The sequence below is a fragment of the Triturus cristatus genome, chromosome 1_2, assembly GCF_964204655.1.
Source record: "Triturus cristatus chromosome 1_2, aTriCri1.1, whole genome shotgun sequence".
Lineage (NCBI taxonomy): Eukaryota > Metazoa > Chordata > Amphibia > Caudata > Salamandridae > Triturus > Triturus cristatus.
Genome location: NC_140580.1, coordinates 1,037,233,034 through 1,037,255,367, shown reverse-complemented (window position 1 = coordinate 1,037,255,367; position 22,334 = coordinate 1,037,233,034). Strand labels below are relative to the sequence as shown.

The following is a 22,334-nucleotide window of genomic DNA, read 5'->3' as shown; positions in this document are numbered from 1 at the left end:
CTCACACGGTTTCTCTTCTCCCTCTTTCTTTGTCTCACCGCCCCTTTCTCTCACTTCCAAAGTCTCTCACATGGGTTTTTATCATGGTTCTCTTCCCAGACTGATTCCCATCTCCCTCTCACACTGTCTCTCCGACCCTTCGCCTCTCTTCCACAGTCTCACACATCCCTTGCAGTTCCTTCAGCACATTGTTTTTCTTCACCCTCTCTCTCCCTTTTCTCTATCTTCCACAGTCTCACACATCCCTTGCAGTTCTTTCTCCACACTGTGTCGCTTCTTTGTTTCATATGGTCTCCCCATTTCCTCTATCTTCCAAAAGTCTCACACACAATTCACAATTCCTTTCCCACATTGTTTCTCTTATCCCTCTCCCTCGCTCTACCTTTCCTCTATTTTCCACAGTCTTACACATCGCTTGCAGTTCTTTCCCACACAGTTTGCCATCTCCCTCTTGCACTGTCTCTCTGCCCCTTTCCTCTATCTTCCAGTCTCACACATCCCTTGCAGTTCTCGCTCCACAATGTTTCCCCTCTCCCACTGTCTATCGGTCCCTTCACCTGTCTTCCACAGTCTCACACCCTCCTAGTAGTTCTTTATCCACACTGTTTCTCCTCTCCCCTCTCACTGTTCCTCTCCCCTTTCCTCTATCAGCCAGTCTCACACACTCCTTGCAGTTCTTTGTCCACACTGTTTCTCCTCTCCCCTCTCACTGTTCCTCTCCCCCTTTCCTCTATCAGCCAGTCTCACACACTCCTTGCAGTTCTTTGTCCACACTGTTTCTACTCTCCCTTTCTCACTGTGTCTCCCCCCTTTCCTCTATCATCCACAGTCTCACACCCTCCTAGCAGTTCTTTGTCCACACTGTTTCTCCTCTCCCGCTTTCACTGTCTCTCTCCCCCTTTCCTCTATCACCCAAAGTCTCACACATCCCTTGCAGTTCTCGGCCCACACTGTTTCTTTTCTCCCTCCTCCACTGTCACTCTGCCCCTCCCCTCTATCTTCCACAGTCTCACACATCCCTTGTTGTCTCGCCCTATGGTTTGTTTTCTCCATCTTCCAATGTCACTCTGCCCCTTTCCTCTATATTCCACAGTCTTACATATCCCTTGCAGTTCTTTCCACGCACTGTTTCTCTACTCCCCCTCTCACTCTTTTTCTCTTTCCTCTATCATTCACAGTCTCACACATTCCTTGCAGTTCTTTCCCCCGCGATTCTTTTCCTGCCCTCCCTTCTCTATCTTCGAAAGTCTCTCACATGGTTGTTTCATGGTCCTTTCCCACACTGTTATTTTTCTCCATCTTCCACTGTTGCCATGCCCCTTTCCACTATCTTCCACAGTCTCACAAATCCCTTGCAGTTCGTTCCACACACTGTTTTACTACTCCACCTCTCACTCTCTCTCACTTTCCTCTTTCTTGCAGTCTCAGCCATCCCTTGCAGTCTCGCCCCACACAGTTTCTTTTCTCCCTCTTTCACTGTCTCTCTCCCCCTTTCCTCTATCACCCAAAGTCTCACACATCCCTTGCTGTCTCGCCCCACACTGTTTCTTTTCTCCCTTTTCCACTGTCACTCTGCTCCATCCCTCTATCTTCCACAGTCTCACACATCTCTTGCAGTTCTCGCCCCACACTGTTTCACGACTCCCCCTCGGACTCTCTTTCTCTTTCCTCTATCTTCCAGGCTCACACGCCCCTTGCTGTCTCGCCCCACATTTTTTCTTTCCCCCCTCTTCCACTGTCACTCTGCCCCTTTCCTCTATCTTCCACAGTCTCACACATCCCTCGCAGTTCTTTTCCCGCGACGTTTCTCTTGCCCCTCTTCCACTGTCTCTAGGTCCCTTCTCTATCTTCTAAAGTCTCTCACATGGGGTTTTATCAGTCCTCTCCCCACACTGTTTCTCCTTTCCCCCGCTCACTGTGTCTTTCCCTTTCCGCTTTCTTCAACAGCCTCACGCATCCCTTGTGCTTTCCTCGCACCGTTCTCCTCTCTCTCCCCCTCTTTCTCTCGGTCCCTCCCTCCCACATTCTCTCACATGGCTCAGGGTTCTTTTTCCACATCGTTTCTCTTCTCCCTCGCCCATTGTCTCTGCCTTTTTTACTCTCGCCCTCAGTTTCACTCATTTCTGGCGCGGTTCCCTTGCATATATGCACCGATGTTCTTTCTTTTAACCCCGTCTCCTCAACCCACTTGTCGTTTCCTCACCATACTTGCGCCTTTTTCTCACTTTGTCTCACCCTTCAACTCACATTGAAGCGAATGGTTCATGTGTCCCCCTTCTCTACTTCTCACAGCTTCTCGTGCGCCTCCGTTCGCCCCCCCCCCCCCATCACCTAGGCGTAACTTTGACAGTGTATGCATAGCTACCTACACGTCTGTCCCTCTGAGTCTGCGACCTCCCCCTCCTACATACACTTGTCCCTGTTCCCCCATCCACTATTCTCTCTCCATCTCCCTCTCTCTCTCTCTCTCTCAAGTTCGACTCGCGGCCTCATCAGTCACCAGCCTCTATTTCGTTCATTCACCGTCTCCTTATTGTACTCGTTCTCTGCGCTCTTTCATACTCTTCCTCTTCACGGTCTCCTCACTACCTTTCTTTCTTTTCCTTTCTGTGCTCCTCTTTTCTCCTCCACCGCCCTCCACCCTCTCGTCCTTTCCCTCAGTCTCATCCGCGCCGCTCGGTGTTTCCCTCACAGCCCTACTGCCCTCTCCCAACATCCTCTGCTTTCCTCTTTCGCCCCACACCGCTCTTCCTCTCCATCTCTCAACCTCTGTTCTGCTCTCTCTTTAACCACCCCCACCTCTAACTGCTCTTTCATGTTCTCCCTTGTTCACTATTTCCCTCCTTTGCCTTCTCCCTGTCCTATTTTTTGTTCCGAACTCCCTCTTTCTCCTTCTTCCTTCACCCTTTTCTCTTTTCGCTCCCTTTTTTCTCAGTCTTCCCATCACTGTCTATACACCCTCCCCTGCACTTTTCGTTCCTCTCGTCTTTTTCTTCCCCCTGCTTTCTCTGAGTCCCCCTAGTCCGCGTATTCCCCATACACTCTTAGATCTTTTTTTGTAATTCTGTTCTCCTTCTCTCTCTCACACACACACTCTGTATCTTCTCTCTTCCCCTCTGTTCCCGTGTTCCTCCTTTCTCGTAGGTCTATTCACCATCTCTTCCTACGTCATTTCACGATTTCTTCTCTTATTCTCCCCTTTTCTTCTCGTCTGCTCTCTCTTAGTTCCGCTATTTTCCATACCCTCTTCTACCCTTTCCAAACCCCTTTCCTTCCTCGCTCTCCTCCTGTTCCCTCAACCTCCCCTTCTCCATCGCCACCTACATCTAATTATGAGCTGAGCTCTCCCTAGAATAAGGCTGTGGACGGAGCTCCGCCCCTCCAGCCCTGGCTCCGCCTCCCTTCCTCCCCCGGAGCCCCACCGCTGCCTCCCTCCCAGCCTCGCCAGTCTGATTCCGCTCCTTTCGGGATGGCTTGGCCGTGACCAGCAGAGAGATAAGCATTACCGGGGGCTGCGGGACGGACGGGGCTCGGAGCCGCCTTTTAATGCCTGGGATCTGGAGCAAGGAGCGGGCGCTGCTGTCTGAGCATGAAAAGGACTGCTAGCTCCCCAGGATCTGCACGCCAGCACTGCGACCAGCATGCCCGCTGTCTACAGAGCCGTCCTGCCAAGGTCCTTCCGAGTCGACTGAGAGCGCCCGGCTGCCAAATCCCCAGCGGAGAGGGGCATTAACGTCAGGTAAGGGCCCGGCCGGGTCCCGCCTTGCGGGGCGTCTCGCGCACTGGTTTAATTGTACATGATCTAAAGCGACCGAAAGCTTGTCAGTGTGTCTGAGGGGTCCGTTCACCTGAGCCCTCCAGCGGACTTCACCGGGGCTCGGAGAGGGCCCTCAGCTGAGCTCCCAGAGGACCCTCGCCCGATCTCTGCAGAAGACCCTCACGTGACCTCTGTAGAGGACCCTCGCCCGACCCTGAAGAGGACCTTTACCTGAGCTCTGCAGAGGACCCCCTCCCGAGCTCTGCATAGGACCACCTCCTGAGCTCTGCCGAGGACCCCCTCCCGAGCTCTGCCGTGGACCCTCTCCTGAGCTTTGTAGAGGGGACTCACCTGAGCTCCTTCCCATGAGCTCCTCTGGAGATCTTCTTGTGAGCTCCTCATCTGAGCTCTGAAAAAGAGCAGTGCTCCAATCAAGCCCTTTTTGCAGTTTTATATAGCGCGAACTCGACGGAAGGTATTGGAGCGCTTTACATTAGCACCAGTTACCCGACACAATGATATATTCATTTTTTTATGGCACTGGGAGATTAAGGGATTTGCCAAGGATCACAGGATGTTCAGCCAACGTCGAGATTCGAACCTAGTTTCCCAGTTCCAAAGCCGGATGCTCTGACTGTTACGCCACACCCCAAGGAAGGCCACCGCCTAGGCCCTGGTGGTGGGGAGGGGGGTGCTCGCCTTAGCGACAGAAGATCCTCGGCCATACAGTGGACACTCCACTGAGCTCCTCAGAGGTACTCATCTGAGCTTTGAATAGATCCCTCGCCAGAGCTGTGCAGGAGACCCACACTGAGCACAGCACATGACCCCCTGGAGAGGTCTGCAGAGTGCTGTCACGAGCTGTGGAGTGCAACATCACCTGAGCTCTGCAGAGTGCTGTCACTTGAGCTGTGGAGTGCACCCCACTTGAGCTCTGCAGAGTGCTGTCACTTGAGCTGTGGAGTGCACCCTCACCTGAGCTCTGCAGAGTGCTGTCACTTGAGCTGTGGAGTGCACCCCCACTTGAGCTCTGCAGAGTGCTGTCACTTGAGCTGTGGAGTGCACCCTCACCTGAGCTCTGCAGAGTGCTGTCACTTGAGCTGTGGAGTGCACCCTCAGCTGACCTCTGCAGAGTGCTGTCACTTGAGCTGTGGAGTGCACCCTCACTTGAGCTCTGCAGAGTGCTGTCACTTGAGCTGTGGAGTGCACCCTCACCTGAGCTCTGCAGAGTGCTGTCACTTGAGCTGTGGAGTGCACCCTCACCTGAGCTCTGCAGAGTGCTGTCACTTGAGCTGTGGAGTGCACCCTCACCTGAGCTCTGCAGAGTGCTGTCACTTGAGCTGTTGAGTGCGCCCTCACCTGAGCTCTGCAGAGTGCTGTCACTTGAGCTGTGGAGTGGACCCTCACCTGAGCTCTGCAGAGTGCTGTCACTTGAGGCGTGGAGTGCACCCTCACCTGAGCTCTGTAGAGTGCTGTCACTTGAGGCGTGGAGTGCACCCTCACCTGAGCTCTGCAGAGTGCTGTCACTTGAGCTGTGGAGTGCACCCTCACCTGTGCTCTGCAGAGTGCTGTCACTTGAGCTGTTGAGTGCACCCCCACTTGAGCTCTGTAGAGTGCTGTCACTTGAGGTGTGGAGTGCACCCTCACCTGAGCTCTGCAGAGTGCTGTCACTTGAGGTGTGGAGTGCACCCTCACCTGTGCTCTGCAGAGTGCTGTCACTTGAGGTGTGGAGTGCACTCACACTGAGCTCTTCAGAGGATCATCCCTTCAGTCTAGAGCGCATCACACTCAACTCCTCAGAGGACCCTAACCGTATCTCTAAGGCGCTTTAAACAGAACTCTTCTGAGTTCTACTGTGCACACGCACAGAACTCAGTAGATGTCCCTCTCCTGAGCTGTGCACAGGATCCTTAGATCTCCTGTGCACTGACACTGAACTCTCTATAGGACTTTACCCTGAGCTCTGCCGAGAGTCCTCACCAGAGCCCGTATGTCTCCAGTGTACTCCCACTGAACTCTAAAGGACCCTCGCCTAAGCTCTGCAGAGGTCCCTCGCCTGAGCTCTACACAGGGCTCTTAGATCTACACGGAACCAACCCACTTCGAACTGTGTAGAGGGCTTACGCCTGATCTCTACCCAGGACTCTTAGAACTACTGTGCAACCACACTGAACTCTAGAGGCCCCTCGCCTGAGCTCCACGCCGACCTCTTCGATCAACAGTGCACTCACACTGAACTCTGTAGAGGTCTCTCAGATGAGCTCACCAGAGGGCCCTGGGCCCTGTGGGAACTGTAGAGAGCCCTCACCTGAGCTCCCCGCAGGGCTCTTCAATCCACAGTGCACTCACACTGAACTCTCTAGAGGTCCCTCAGATGAGCTCAGTAGAGGGCCCTGGGCCCAGTGGGAACTGCAGAGGTCCCTCGCCTGAGCTCTGCAGAGGACCCTCGCCTGAGCTCTGCAGAGCACCCTCGCCTGAGCTCTACATAGGACTGTAAGGTCCTTAGTGCGCTCATAGTGAACTCTGTAGAGGTCCCTCAGGTGAGCTCAGTAGAGGGCACTGGGCCCTCTGCGAACTGTAGAGGACCCTCGCCTGAGCTCTACATAGGGCTCTTAGAGCTACAGTGCACAGAGGACCCTCGTCTGAGCTCTGCAGGGGTCCCTCGCCTGAGCTCTAAACAGGTTTCTTAGAGCTACAGTGCACCGAGGACCCTCGCCTGAGCTCTGCAGAGGTCCCTCGCCTGAGCTCCACACAGGTTTCATAGAGCTACAGTGCACAGAGGTCACTCACCTGAGCTATACACAGGGCTCTTAGAGCTACAGTGCACAGAGGACCATCGCCTGAGCTCTGCAGAGGTCCCTCGCCTGAGCTCTACACAGGGCTCTTAGATCTACAGTGTACAGAGGACCCTCGCCTGAGCTCTGCAGAGATCCCTCGCCTGAGCTCTACACAGGTTTCTTGGAGCTACAGTGCACAGAGGACCCTCGCCTGAGCTCTGTAGAGGCCCCTCGCCTGAACTCTACACAGGGCTGTAAGATCCACAGTGCACTCACACTGAACTCTGCAGAGGTCCTTCAGATGAGCTCACTAGAGGGCCCTGTGGGAACTGTAGAGGGCCTTCACCTGCGCTCTGCCTAGGGCTCTTAGATCTACAGTGCACTCACACTGAACTCTAGAGGAGCCTCGCCTGAGCTCTGCAGAGGTCCCTCGCCTGAGCTCTGCAGAGGTCCCTCGCCTGAGCTGTCTCACCTGAGCTCTGCCCAGGGCTCGTAGATCCACAGTGCACTCACACTGACCTCTGCAGAGGTCCCTCGCCTGAGCTGTGCAGCGAGGCACGCTCGTTGCAGGAAGGATGTGTGTTCGAGCAGGTTCGGCGGTGTGGCCCGGGTGTCTGTCTAGCTTTACAAGGTGCCCCAGTGGCTGTCTAATGGGCGAGCTCACCAGTGAGAAGGCTGACTCTCTCCTCCGGGGCTGGGGCTCCGCGGCCTGCCCAGTCCTTCCGATGAGGTATATGCATTGCCTAGGTAGCCTCTGCTCCCGGTCACTGGTGACGAGGGCTACGTTTGGTTTGACCCGAACCCCCACTATGTCATGATGTACGTATGGCAGGGGTGGCAGAAGGGTGAATGGTGCTTTCTGGCTGCCCTGAAATGCAGGTCATATTATCACTGGGCGGGTACACCAGTATGAAGGCCCTGTACCTGCCGGATTCTGTCATATTTATGTGCCCCGCCCCTTGAGAGCGCCCCCTGGTGATGGTCCATGCTATGGAAATTTCTGTGTTAGTGCCGCATTGTGAATCATTCCTCACTGCCGGAAGTGAATGTTCTCCTTACGAGGGGTTTGTTTGGGATCCGAACCCCAGCCCATCTCTTTCTTTGATCCCCCCCCTGCCCGCCGCCCCCCCCCTCCCCACCAATAAAAATTTGCTCGGGTGGGCGCAGCATGCTGAACGGCGCATCTCTGCTTGGCGTGAACAGGCGGGTCTGTATGGATTTAGTGTGCCACCCGCCCCCTCAGTAAAGATCTACGCTTCGGTGGGTCCAGCGTGCTGATGCGCACATCTGTCTGTTGCAGACGGGCTCCTCTCTTTAAAGATTTGGCATGTCTGCCCTCCACACCCCGAAAATGCCCCCCCCCCTCACCAGTTGTACTCTGTCTCGAGCCGGCACTCCGCAGAATACCCGGTAGAGAGAATGTGCCTGGAAGGACGCAGCGCGAAAGAATTGCCGCCTGCCTCGTACATTTGCTGCCCCCCCCAACATACCAGATATGTCTGAGGTGCGGTAGCAAGAAGGACCTTTCTCTGTCTGTTATTGTCGTGGAGACTTGTTTTGTGTTTGTTTCAATTGTGTAGGGGCTGTCTATCCACGCGTACAGTGTGTATCTCCAGTCATTGTGTATGGTCCGGAAACTATCACACGGGGGCAGCCGTGTGAAGGGTGCATCTGACCGTGTGCCAGTGGCGTAGGCAGGCTGATACCTTCGGGGGTTTGCCGTGTCCAGACCTGCCCCACGCCCAGGTTTAGGTGGGTGCGGTCAGCTGTGAGGTGGACCCATCTCTGGTGTCTGTGGGTTGTGGGAGGGTGTATCCAGCACTTTAAATGAGTAGGTACTGGCCGGTACTGAGTACCTGCACTTTTTTCCTTTGAAAGGGAAAGTACCCGCACTTCTATATTTCCATTTAAAGCACCGAGTGAGCCTATTTGGGGTCTTCTGGGTGCCCCTCATCAGGTCTGTGTCCGACAGCGGTGGGGTTAGTCACTTGCTCGGTAGCTGCCCAGTTCAGGGGGTGAACGTGTGAGCCTGCGCCAGTGTGGAGGACTCTTCTCTGCTCCTTTGGCGGGGTCGAGGTTACACGTGTGGTTTGCAGCTCCTGCGAAGCTTGTCCATTTCTGGGCCTTACATATGTTAGTCCATGCCGGCCTCATTCTTATCATCTGTGTTTTGATGGGTGCTTCCTGAACGGTGATTTTTTCCGTGATGCCGTTGGAGGGTACAAAGTGCAGACCGTTTGTTGGGCTTTTGTAGAGTTGGGTTGTTTGCATGTGCTCCTGTAAGGGCAGTTCCCTGGTCTGTGTTGTGGAGGAGGACAAGTGCTTTTTATTGGGTTTTCGACAAGGACCCCCTGCTTCTCAGCATAGTGTGCATCGGGCCTGCTGTTCTACCTGAGTGTCCGAAAGCACTGCCCAGTGAGTTGTTACCACCTCCTATGTTATTTATTCATATGCACATAGCAGGAAGGGTGGGTTCACTTTCGTTGCTTTGGGTTGAGCAGGACATCATGTTGTGTTTGAAATGTTTATATGGACCCCAGATGGTGACTTGTGTCTCACCACTAGGAAGGATGTCTTTCTGTTCTTTGTCTGTGGTTTCGAGGCATTTCATTCTGGTGCTGTTTTGTGCACGACCACAGGCTAAAATGCGTGTGTCGACAGTTTATTCAGCGCCATTTGTGGGTACTGGTTAGGTCTGAGAGCTAGGGCGCCTTGGATGTTCTTCTTTGAGGTAGGAGCAGAAAAAAGGCTTCTTTGCTCCTTCGTGGTCCTATAGGCTCAGTTTCAGGTTTGGGTGTTCTTGGGACCTTTTGTGTGTTTGGTGTACCACCCTTAGTGGCAAGGGTATGCCCAGATATAGGTCCCGTGCTCTCTGTGCCACTGGATCAAGGCTACACCTGGCTGATGAGCCCTTTTCAGGACGAAACCGGTCCTAGGTTGCTTGAGCTCTGGTTCGGGGAAGACCTGGCCTGGCTGTTCGGGCTGGAAGGTTCCCGTGAGGAGCAGGGTCAAGACTGATTTGCATGTGTCTGGGTCCAAACTGAGGAGGCATGGTGAGCGAAATACCGAGGGGTTGGGATGCTCCCCCAAGCGATTGCCAGTGGCTAGACAAATTGCAACCATTGCTCCCATCACCTTCTGTGTCTTTGTTGGGGCGCCTGGTTACATATTAGTCCAGTACAGCTCAGTTACTGCATTTGTGATTAATGCAACATAGTTGTTTTTTAATGAATGCTTGCCAGCCCGGGTTGTAGTCTGTGTTTTGGCAGGTGATGCTGACATCTTTGCTGTTTCTTCTTGGTCTGGGTACAGGTTTGTGTTTGTGTGATGCTGTGAACCCTGGTGGTGGTCTTCGTTGGGATAGGTGCGTCAGAAGGCATCCTTCTTGGCTTTGTAGGCACAAGTTTGTGTTTTCTTGTTGTTGGGACGCCTGGCTGGAGTCTTTGTTGATATGAACGTAGCGGGAACTCTTTTTTTTCAAATATATTTTTAGGTGTTGTAGGCACAGGTTTGTGTTTGTATGACACTGTGACACACGATGTTGGTTCCGGTTTTGTGTACAGCAGGACCGAAGAAGCTGCGAGACTTTTGAGCTGTCGATATCAGCGTATATTTGGAAATTTCTAATGGATCTCTGTTTACAGTTTTTATTAACCATATTAGCCATATTGTCCTCCCATTTGGCCTGGTTTGTGGCCATTTTAGCACGGGAACCCGATATTCTCACTTGAGTTACGTCACGTGCAACTAAAAGCAATCTTCTCTGTTCTGTTCGCGCATGTGTGTGAGCCTGTGTGCGTTTTGCAGGGGCCTAACGCGTGTCCCTGCAGCTCCTGGGGCGCAGGGGGGGTGGGGGGGGTGGGGGGGGGGCACCCGAACCCTTAAGGAGGAGGAGGGGGAGGGGCGGGTATTCAGTCCATGGCCAATGAATATGTGTTAATATGTGAAAGACTCAATGGTCCCATTTCACATTCTGCGGGGTGTGGGGGCATTCATTTACGTTACGCCTTTGTGTGTGTGCGCGCCTGTGTCAGTGTGTTGTGGGTGTGCACTTGCGCGCATACCTGTGTGCATGTGTGCGGCTGTGCCTGTGCCTGGGAGTGTCTGTCTGTGTGCGTTAGTGTGTGTGTCTGCCTGTGTGCGTCTGTGTGAGTCTGCGGCTTTCGCCCGTGGCTCGTTGGAACCCCTGCCTGCCCGCGCTCGGTAGGACGCATCCTTGCTGCTGCCTTCGGCGGCTGTGGACAGGGGCTCTGCCCGGACATTAGCTATCGAAGCACGTATGCACACCTCTGTGAAGGGCTCTGTTATGCAGCTTGAAGCAGAGCTGCACGAACACGCGCTCTTACAATCTCCAGGCAGAAGAAACGGAGTCCACACTGGGCCAGCACTACATCCGCCCCAGGTTCATGCCATCCCCACACCTGGGGCCTGAGGGGACGTTCAATCGAGCGGGAGGGAGCTACGTGCCTGTCCTTCTAATATGGGAGCCGAGCGGCCCGCCCGCCCGCCCGCTCGCCCGCCTCTAGGGATGGAGGCTTCCGGCCCAGAGTACGGCAGGGTTGTGCCAGTGTACCCGCTTTCACGTCACAGACTAGGTAGAAGGACTGACTCCCTCCAAATGAACATACCATGAACAGTACATCACCATCTGGTTACCTCACTGGGGTAGCAGGGAACATTGCACAGGAATGGGGGACACAACAGACTGAGGGAGAACCAGGGAGGGCGCAGGTCAGGTGGTGAAGCAGGGTGCCCAGCCGCGGCTGACCTAGAACACGGGCTGCCCTCCCTTTAGTCAGAAGTGAAGGAGTTTTAAAGGGCAGTGCGGAAAGGTGGCCTATGGATGAGACTACAGGTTTCGCAGAAAGGGCGTTCAGGGTATGGCGGCAAAGAGTGTCCAGTGGAAGACATCACATGGAGCCCAGTGATGTAGAGGGTACCCATTGCACAACAACATATGTCTAGCAGATGATAACAGAGGGGGCCAGTTGAAAGCAGAATACGGTATCCAGTTGCTAAAAAGATAGGATTTCCAGTGGTTGGTATAAGGCGTCCAGTGGGGGATAACATAGCGTACCCATTGGATAATAAACCTGGGTGCCCAGTGGGTGTAAAGATGGCATTTCCAGTGGATGATAACAAAGGGGGGCATTTGCTAGCAGAATAAGGTATCCAGTTGCTGATAACATAGGATGTCCAGTGGATGGTGACAGGAGTCCAGTGCAGGATAACATTAGATGATAAACCTGGGGTGCCCAGTGCGTGTAAACATAGCATTTCCAGTGAATGGCAGCAGTGCATGTGCAGTTGGTAATAATATAGAGTCTCAAGTGGGTAATAACAGAAAGAGTCGAAGGGACGATAAAATAGGATGCCCAGTGGATGATAACATTATGTGACCAGTGGATAATAACACAGACTACAGTGAATGATAACATGGGTGTCGAGTGGATAACATAGCGAGTCTTGCGGATATCATGTGTTCTAGTGTATGATGTTATAGGTCGACCAGTGGATGATAACATAGAAATTGAATGGATAATATCATAGCGAGTCCTGCGGAGATCATGTGGTGTACAGTGTTTGATATCATAGGTAGCCCAGTGGATGATAACATGGATATTTAGTGAATTATAACATAGTGAGACTTGCGGATATCATGTGGCATAGTGTATAATGTCATAGGTTGTCCAGTGAATGATAACATGGATATTCAGTGAATTAATAATATATCTAGTCCTGTGGACATCATGTGGTGTACAGTGTATGATATCATAGGTTGCCCAGTGGATGATAACATGGATATTGAGTAGATGATAACATAGCGAGTCTTGTGGATATCATGCAGTGTCGTGAATGACATCATAGGTTGCCCAGTGGATGTTAACATGGATATTGAGTGAATGATAGCATACCGAGTCTTGCGGATATCATGCAGTGTCGTGAATGATGTCATAGGTTGCCCAGTGGATGTTAACATGGATATTGAGTGAATTATACCATAGCGAGTCTTGCGGATATCATGTGGTGTACAGTGTATGATATCATAGGTTGTTCAGTGGATGATAACATGAATATTGAGTGGATGATAACATAGCAAGTCTTGCGGATATCATGTGGTGTACGGTGTATGATATCATAGGTTGCCCAGTAGATGATGACATGGATATTGAGTGGATGATAACATTGCAAGCTTTGCAGATATCATGTGCCGTACATTGTATGATATCATAGGTTGCCCAGTAGATGATAACATGGATATTGAGTGAATGATAACATAGAGAGTCTTGCGGATATCATGTGGTGTAGTGTATGATGTCATAGGTTGCCCAGTGGATGATAACATGGATATTGAGTGAATAATAATATATCTAGTCCTGCGGACATCATGTGGTGTACAGTGTATGATGTCATAGGTTGCCCAGTAGATGATAACATGGATATTGAGTGGATGATAACATTGCAAGCCTTGCAGATATCACGTGGTGTACAGTGTATGATATCATAGCTTGTCCAGTGGATGATAACATAGAGTGTCCTGTGAATTAGAAGATGGGTGCCCAGCGGATGACAGATAGCATGAGCGTTGGATGCTAACCTAGCATATCCAGCAGATAACACAGGATGTCCAAATGATGATAACATACAGAGTCCGGTGAATGATAACATGGAGTGTACACTTGATGATAACGTAGGATCGCCAAAGGATGATAGCATAGGGAGGCCACTGAAAGATAAATCAGATTGTCTACTGGGTAATACCATAGGGGGTATCCTGTGAATTGTAACATAGGACATCCATCGGGTACGGCCAATAGTTTCTCAGAGATCCGTTTCATACAGTGTAGGTGGTTAATGACAAAGGCCTCACATGTTAACAAGAGGTGTACAGGGGTTCACTACTTGGAGCGTTGTGGGAGGGGTTCACTACTTAGAGCGTTGTGGGGTTAATTCTACACAGCATTAAGGGGGTTTGTGAAATATGTATGAAAGGGTTGATAAGATGGGGGCTAGGGTGTTACGAAGGGGCTCAGGAATTAACAACACAAGGTATCCAGGGCTTAATATCTGATGCTGCCTACGTGTCAAAGACATAAAATACAAACAAGTTAGTGACCCAGGGGCTGCAGAAAATAGTGACACCGGGTGTAAATCCCTGAAGACCCAGACCGAGCGCCCATTGGCTAGCGTCATTGTATGTGCAGTGGTAACAGGACAGGGTGTCTAGGAAGGTACAAGACAGACTTTACATGAGTTGGTGGTACAGCCATCAAAGTGTGCATGGCTCATTGACAGTATGTCTTTTTAAACTACACAAGATGTCCAGCCTTTAAGGCCGGTGGATGTCCAGGGATTAATGACCGATCATCCAAGGTTTGAATGTGTATTATATTCAGGGTTTAATTTCGTGAGTTTCCAGGGTCAGTGGCACAGGGTGTTCATGTGTTAAAGCCCAGGGTATCTAGGGGGTTAATAATGTACGGTGCCAATGGGATAATGAAGCAGGGTCTCCTTTAACCCATGACACGGGATCTCTAGATTTATTTGCGCTCAGTGTGCAGGTCCTAATGCACAGTTTGTCTAGACTTCAGTGATGCAAGGTGTAAATGTTAAAGAGCAGGGTCTACGTGGGCCAGTGGCACACTGTCTCCATTGATGAATGAAGCAGGACCTCTGTGGGCAATTGATACAGTGTCTCCAAAGATGAATGAAGTAGGACCTCTGTGGGCAATTGATACAGTGTCTCCAAAGATGAATGAAGCAGGGTCTCTGTGGCCAATTGATAAATGAACCAGGACCTCTGTGAGCAACTGACAGTGTCTTGATTAGTTAATGACTCAGGGTCTCTGTGGGCTACAGACACAGTGTCTCCATTGGTTAAAAATACAAGCTCTGTGGCCATTGATGCAATGTCTCCCTCAGTTAAAAAATACAGGATCTCTGTGGCCATTGACACAGCGTCTCCATTGGTTAATGACAAATGGTCTCTGTGGGTCATTGAAACAGTATTTCACTGGTTAATGACTCAGGTTGTCTGTGGGCAAGTAGCACACAGTCCCCATTGATGAATGAAGCAGGGCCTCTGTGGGCAATTGATACGGTGTCTCCAATAATGAACCAAGAAGAGTCTCTGTGGCTGATTGATGAATAAAGCAGGACCTCTGTGGGCAACTGACACAGTGTCTCGATTAGTTAATGACTCAGGGTCTCTGTGGGCTATAGACACAGTGTCTCCATCGGTTAACAATACAAGCTCTGTGGCCATTGATGCAATGTCTCCATCAGTTAAAAAATACAGGATCTCTGTGGCCATTGACACAGCATCTCCATTGGTTAATGACAAAGGGTCTCTGTGGGCCATTGAAACAGTATTTCACTGGTTAATGATTCAGGTTGTCTGTGGGTAAGTAGCACACAATCCCCATTGATGAATGAAGCAGGACCTCTGTGGGCAATTGATATGGTGTCTCCAATAATGAACCATGCAGGGTCTCTGTGGCCTATTGATGAATAAAGCAGGACCTCTGTGGGCAACTGACACAGTGTCTCAATTAGTTAATGACTCAGGGTCTCTGTGGGCTACAACACTGTGTCTCCATTGGTTAGTAATACAGGCTTTGTGGCCACTGACACAGTGTCTCCATTAGTTAGTAATATCGGGTCTCTGTGGCCATTGAGACAGGGTCTCCATTGGTTAATGACCCAGGGTCCACATGGGCCACTGACACAGTGTCTCTATTGGTTAATGCAGGGACGTCTTAAGGATTTTGGGAGCCCTGGACCAAACATATTTTGGGGGCCCCTGTTTGGAACAGCGTTGAATTTATGATACAGTTACAGCTCTTTTATGCTATATTTGTACAGGTCACTGGCAGTGCGCAGGCACACTGGTCCAAATTCTAAATGTGTTTCCATCTAATATTCAGAGATAGCTATGTGTTTTTTCAATATTGTAACATAGCAGCAGCTCACTAATATTACTGCAAATAATCTCTGTGACCCCCTGCCATTTGCCATATGTGAAGTCCTGTTTTTAGCCAAAGGAAACATTTTTATTTTTTATAGATGTTGCATGAAACATAAACACAATATTTGTCTGAAAAAATGTATGTTATATACCCTCACACTTTTCACTACATTAAAAATAAATTGAAGGAAATGGCTATTTACAACAATTTGTTTAAGAACTGTTCAAGGTCATCAGGGCAATATTCTCTCAGGGGGCCCCTTTGAAAGGCTGGGGCCCTGGGCCAGAGCCCACTTTGCCCATGCCTTAAAATGTCTCTGGGTTAATGACGTATGGGCTGTGTTGGCCAGTGTCTTAATGTCTCAATTGGTTAATAATACAGGGTCTCTGTGGCCATTGAGACAATGTCTCCACTGATTAAGTACTCAGGGTCCATGTGGGCCACTGACATACTGTCTCTATTGGTTGATAACACAGCGTCTCCATGGGCCATTGACATAGTGTCTGTATTGGTTAATGACTCAGGGTGTCTGTGGGCCAATGACAGAGTGTCTTCGTTGGTTAATGACTCAGGGTCCACGTAGGCCACTGACACACTGTCTCTATTGGTTGATGACACAGTGTCTCAATGGGCTATTGACACAGTGTCTGTATTGGTTAACGAAGCAGGCTGTCCATGGGCCATTGACACAGTGTCTGTATTGGTTAACGAAGCAGGCTGTCCATGGGCCATTGACACAGTGTATGTATTGGTTAATGACTCAGGGTGTCTGTGGGCCAATGACAGAGTGTCTTCGTTGGTTAATGACTCAGGGTCCACGTAGGCCACTGACACACTGTCTCTATTGGTTGATGACACAGTGTCTCAATGGGTTATTGACACAGTGTCTGTATTGGTTAACGAAGCAGGCTCTCGATGGGTCATTGACACAGTGTCTGTATTGATTAACGAAGCAGGCTGTCCATGGGCCATTGCCACAGTGTCTCCAACTGAAAATGACAAAGGGTCTCTGTGGACTGGTGACACAATGTGTGCACCATTGGCTAATGAAGTAGAGCCGCCATGGGCCAATGATAGTGCCTCCATGGGCCAATGATAGTGCCTCCATGGGCCAATGGCAGTGCCTCCATTGGGGAATGAAGCAGGGTCTCCATGGGCCATTGATGAATGCAGAGGGTGCCGGTGAACCCAGAAACTTAATGTCCCCTGATCTCTTCGGCAGGACCATATTGCCTTCTGTGGTCCCAATGCCTCCGGATTTGCTTACGTGCAAGGACATGGGTCTCTTGAACCGGGGGCCTAACATGTGAACGTATTTCTTCATATATACAGAATGGGTAAAGCTATTTGATGCATCAGGCTGCAGGTGCTGTTCACTCCCACAGGCCCATGTCAGCCTATTCAGGCAGTCTAGGGGAATCCTAGCCTACCTCCATGGACCAGGCCTTGCAAAGCCATTCTCTGAACAAACTCTATGGCCCGTGCCGCCATATGTCCACCTGCACAGTAATTTAAAGGATATAAGTGGTAGACATTTTCTGAGAGGTCTTTTATTTGTGCTGGTCGTTTGTGACTGAGGCGTGTGTTTAACCGCATCTGCACTCCTTAGAAGTAAGGACCCTAGCCTGCCTCCTCTTCAGACAGAAATAAATCTTACCTTACACCTGCCATCGCTTGTATTTTATGTCGGCCATGTTAGTGAGAATAAATGCATTCAGTAAGTGGCTTTATTGTTTGTGGTAAAGCGATGCTGTATTGATTTCCCTTCTAACTGTTTTACAGTTCCGACACCTTGCCAAAATATGATATGTACTACTGGATATCCCGCAGAGGCAGGTGTGTCGGACTGTCTCTGATTGGTGAACATCATTGAGAGATGTCTTTCATTGCATCATTGGTTGCAAGTAGTCCTGTATTAGTTCGCATTGCCTTACTTCTACTGCCCGCAATGTCTGCTCGGTTACTATGAATTGGAAGCGTGGGTGTCTCCCTGTGACAGTGTGCACACCTGCGGGCGATGCTTGCACCTTGGCTGAGTTAGAAACCATTGACAGGCAAGGAGGTTTGTTGTTGCTGCAGTTTCCTAATTCTGCTCTTAGTTAAAGATCTGGTGATGACCAAGACAGCAATAGACTGGTATTAAAAACATAAAAAGTGGCTTAGGTGACCCCAGTTGTAGGAAAAGAATTTACTTGGAGACAAATGCTACAGGCTAAGGAAATTATCCGCACCACTGCCCACTGATTTAAGAGTTCCAGGTGACTCTAGGCGCACTGGCTCCAGTCCTCGTCTTTTAACTGACCAGTCATTGCTATTAGATGTGTTGCTTTAATCGAAGCAAAAAAAGACTAAAACACCCAGAATGCATGTTGTTGCCCAGGGTTGGAACTAGTGTTTGTGATAGCATACAGCAGAGTGGCCACCAAAGGGTACAAGAACACATGGGCATGCAGAGGTGACCAGTGAAGGTGTGTCCTCTTCTGTCACTGTTCAGAAAACTGGTCCATGGGCATGAACAACAGCACTTTGTAGCTCCTGTAGGCACAAACCAATAAAGAAATACACATTTTGGATTAGGCATACGCATGTCTCTGCATACAGACACGCGTATGCATACAGGCTAGCCAACATATTGTTCATAAGCATATATTTATTATTAAGAAACATAATATTTTCAAAACATTCGCAATGCAGAGATGATTAATCCCTCCCACACCAGTGTTGGACCCGAAATAGATGAACCTCGCATAGAATAAGCAGATAAACGACGCCACTTTGTATTCCAGGGAACACACCACAGAGCAAACAGCAAATGTAACATTAATGGCTAACACCTGGCGCCCATAGAGAGGCCCATCAACACACAACAATATTTATAATTTATACGCATCAATAAATATCCCCCATACTAGAGACATGCATATGCACACAACATATTGAAAGAAGAATACATTAAATCGTGAACTATAGCAGTAGGAGAAACAAGAAACAAAACGGAAACCTGGTATACAGAGAAATACACTCTGCACAGAGACACACAAATGATATTTCTGTGTATGACGACATGAAGCTACACAACACAATGAACAGACAGCTCTGCATGGAGTCCCTTTGAACACTGCATCTCCACAAATCCAAACATACTTGAAATGCAAATCACAGACACACAAATACCTCACCCATGCCGCCACGTGCACGCACTTCACGCCCGGTGTGAACGAACCCACCACGCACTCTACGAGCAGTCGTAAACCCAGTCGTGCAAACATAGGAAACGGTCGGATCCAGGGCCGGGCCCCCATCCGGTTGGAAATGCAGTGAAGTCCTATGGCACACGCCACGCCTGCAGAGGGCGCCATCACAGCGACCATTTATTTTGTATTGGGTTGTTCGCCACTTTCCAGCTTTTCAGTAAGAGATGCTTGACGGAGAGCAGCGCTAGGGCCCCCTGGCTGTGCGTGCACATGGCCTGTGACCAAGAGCCACGAGGCCGAGGAAGAGGGGCCATGCGTGGATGCGGGAATTAAAATATTCCTTCTAGATTGCCAGCAGCACACGATGTGACCTTAGGATGCATATGCACTCATTCGCTGTCGCTTTGATTCAGTTTCGGGATGCGAGCGCTCCGAAGCCCGCACTATCTGAGTTGGCGCGTCAAAGCCTGCACGCAAGGGTGTGTGTCCGTGACTATGTGACTGTGTTGTGGATGGGCGCAGGGGGTGATTTACCACCTGCCCACCGAGGAACACCAGGCATCTGTTGTAATCCCCTTATTTCCTTCTCTCCGTTGCTCACTCACCCCCTTTTCCTATAACCCCTCGCCTGCCTCCTGGTTTCGTTGTCCCCTCTCTGATCCCGCCCTCTCTTCACACCCCTCATTCATCGTCCTCCACACCAGTCCTTTATTGTCCCTCCCGCTTCCCTCGCTGCTCCTGCCTTATCCTCACTCACTGCTTCTCTGTTCACCGCCTCTCTCCCAGCCACACCCTCCCATCTGCTCTCCTCGGGCATCATTCATTGACCGTCTCATTCATCATCCATATTCTTGCCCTCACTCAGAGCCCCTCTCTCTTCCCCCCCCTCTCTCTCTTTACCCCTCTCTTCATCCCGCACTGGGCTCCATCTCTTCCCCCTCACTCGGCGCCCCTCTCTTTACCCCTCACTCTGCGCCCCTCTTTTTACCCCTCACTCGGCGCCCCTCTCTGTACTCCCTACTCGGCGTCACTCTCTTCACCCCTCACTCGGAGCCCCTCTCTTCTTCCCGCGTTCGGCGCCCCTGTCTTTATCCCTCACTCGGCGCCCCCCTCTTCATCCCGCACTCGGTGCCCCTCTCTTCATTCCGCAGTCGGCGCCTCTCTCTTTACCCCTCACTCGGCGCCCCTCTCTTTACCCATTACTCGGCGTCCCTCTGAGCCCCTCTCTTCATCCCGCGTTTGGCGCCCCTCTCTTTACCCCTCGCTCGGCGCCCCTCTCGTCACCCCTCACTCGGCGCCCCCGCCCCTTCATCCCACACTCAGCACTCCCGTCTCACCCATCTCATTACTTGTTCTAGTGGCCAGTCACTCGTCGTGTCCTGCTAGTGCTCAGCATAGGCAGCTCTAAACAGCAGGTGCTGAGACGGGTCCCTCTCGGGCTCTCCATTTTTCTCCCCACACTAAGGGTGGAAAAAAATATCTTAACTCTGCAGCAGAGCCACCCTTCACTGCCTTTGATGTAACAACAAAGAAACACGTTATAGTTCTTTCACAGTCTCGTCATTTCAGAACAGAACATTTTCAATTGTACATACAAAATAAGCCATTGTTGTTGCTTATCTTATGCAACTAAAAACCATTGACAAAGCAAATAATCCTGGCTTGTTGTATAGGTGTAATGTTACTTTTATTATATATCTGGATGCAATGATGAGAGAGGTAGCGACATACTAGTCGGGCGCACACAGATTTTTACCTGATGTGTTTTTAATCCACGCCCTTAATTACATAGTCTCGTCCCTTTGAGAGGCCCATCAGTTTTTTCATTCCACTTAAAGCCTTGCCTCCTGCAGTAGCTGTGGGGGTGGGGGCGGTCAAAGCTCCCCCAGACAGTTTGTACTCTGCAATAACCCATCACCGCTCCACCCCTAACTCCCCTCCGCCTGTCACTCCCCTCTTGCTCGAAGCAGCAGGCGGACATTGTCAGCAGTTTTCTCCCCAGAATGAGATTGCGCTGCCCGCGTCCCAAGCAGTGGGACATCAGCAGGGCAACATGTTAGTGGCCGCCCGTCGGAGCCTTCCCCTTTGCTGCCTCGCACGCGAGGCTACGCCCACTAAGGTATTACTCCCTTTAGTTGGAGCGGGAGGCGGGCCTTTGGGGGCGGGGGGCGCGGCTTGCCCCCCCTACTTAGGAGGCCCCCTCTCCCAGTTCCTCCTCTGTTTTCTGCCGCTCCAGCCTGGACACGCGATTTCCTGTTGTCCTCCTGGCCACGCGAGATCGTGGTCTCCTTTGTGGCGGCGTCGCGTTTGATTGTGGTCGGCAGAGTTGGTGCGACGGGGCGCGTTGCGGAACGGGATCCCGAGGTGAGGTGTCTGGGGCCGGGGGAGCGTGTGGTCGCTGCCGGTGGTTAGCGCGGGTAGGCGTGTGTGCTTTATTCGGCCTGCCTTTCCCCGCGCTAGGTGCCGGTGGTTGTGTGCGCTCCCTGGGCAGCGGTGTCTGGCGCCTCCCTCGGGTATGCAGGGGTTTCCGTGAGTCCGGAGTTTGGTGGGCACATCCGGCTTTGATGAGCAGTTGTCCCTCGACGTCTCGCCTTGCTCGCCGTTTGGTTATGCGTCGGCGTCGTGCAGGTTACTGACTTGTCGCGTGGTTGATGGCCGGCTTCTTCTGTATTGCGGTGAGTTGGGCCCCCTGCCTCTCGCACTGGGGGCCCCTGGTCTGGCGGCAAGGAGTGTCGTGCCCACGTTGGGTGCGATGGATCCCATGGGGTTCGGGCATGCCGCAGTCGGGGGTTTGACCGGTGTTGGTTGTGGCAAGTGTTTTGAGGCGGATCTAGGTTCGGTGCTATGGAAGGGTAGAGGCAGGGGGGTATGCCTGGGGACTAGCTCGGAGCAAGTTTTGGACTGGTGTAGCGAAACGGGATCACGGGTCTAGCAGGAATGTGTGCCGGGGGTGAGCGGCTCCCATTTGGTATTTGGCACGCTGATGTCATGGTTTTGGCTTAGTTAAAAGCAAGTCCGTCATCGTCGTGAGTGGCTGCCGTGTCCGCGATGCCCCGCGGCGAAGAGCGGCTTCCTCAAGCAAACGGAGCCTGGGAGAGGACAGGCCCCGCAACTTCGTCCGATCGCATGCAGTGACATGAAGCCCTTCATTCCCACTCCTTGCTCCGTTTGGCCCTTCTGAGCATAAGAGAGTTTCTCTGCTTCACCCACCCTTACACAAAGCGCCGTGTCCGTGCAGAGCACCCCGAGTTCTCCCCTCTCTTCAACCTGCTAAGGGTCGGCATCTGAACTTTTATTCCAACAAATGTTGCTGTGCACATGTTAATCATTCTCATTCTAGCGCAGCGAGGCCATAGTTTTCTCCCCAAGAGGCCTTTGAGGTATGGTTTGGATTTCGCACATTGTAGAGACCTGTTCCTGATGTCTCTTTGTGCTGTTGGGCTTGTGTTTGTGAATTCGGCGGAGGTGCTTCCGGGGTGCGCCTCATGCCAGCGTAGGGCCGGCGGCTGCGCCTAGAAGCCTTGAGCGGGCCTGCGTGGGAGCTATGCGTGACGGGATGCAGCTGCGCCGGGCACTTGCTGCAACTGCGGGCTTCCTCCCCATTAGAGCCGCGCTTGCCTCGGAAATGAGGAAATGA

General features: G+C 51.4%; 1 protein-coding gene across 1 annotated transcript in view; it reads left to right on the top strand.

Moving 5' to 3' along the window:
* Window positions 1-3,460: 3,460 nt before the first annotated feature.
* Window positions 3,461-22,334, top strand: part of BRINP1 (BMP/retinoic acid inducible neural specific 1) — a 418,088-nt gene continuing 399,214 nt past the window's right edge. The window contains exon 1 of the mRNA XM_085612183.1: window positions 3,461-3,739. The gene's annotated coding sequence lies outside the window, so the exon portion shown is untranslated. The remainder of the gene's footprint in view (window positions 3,740-22,334) is intronic.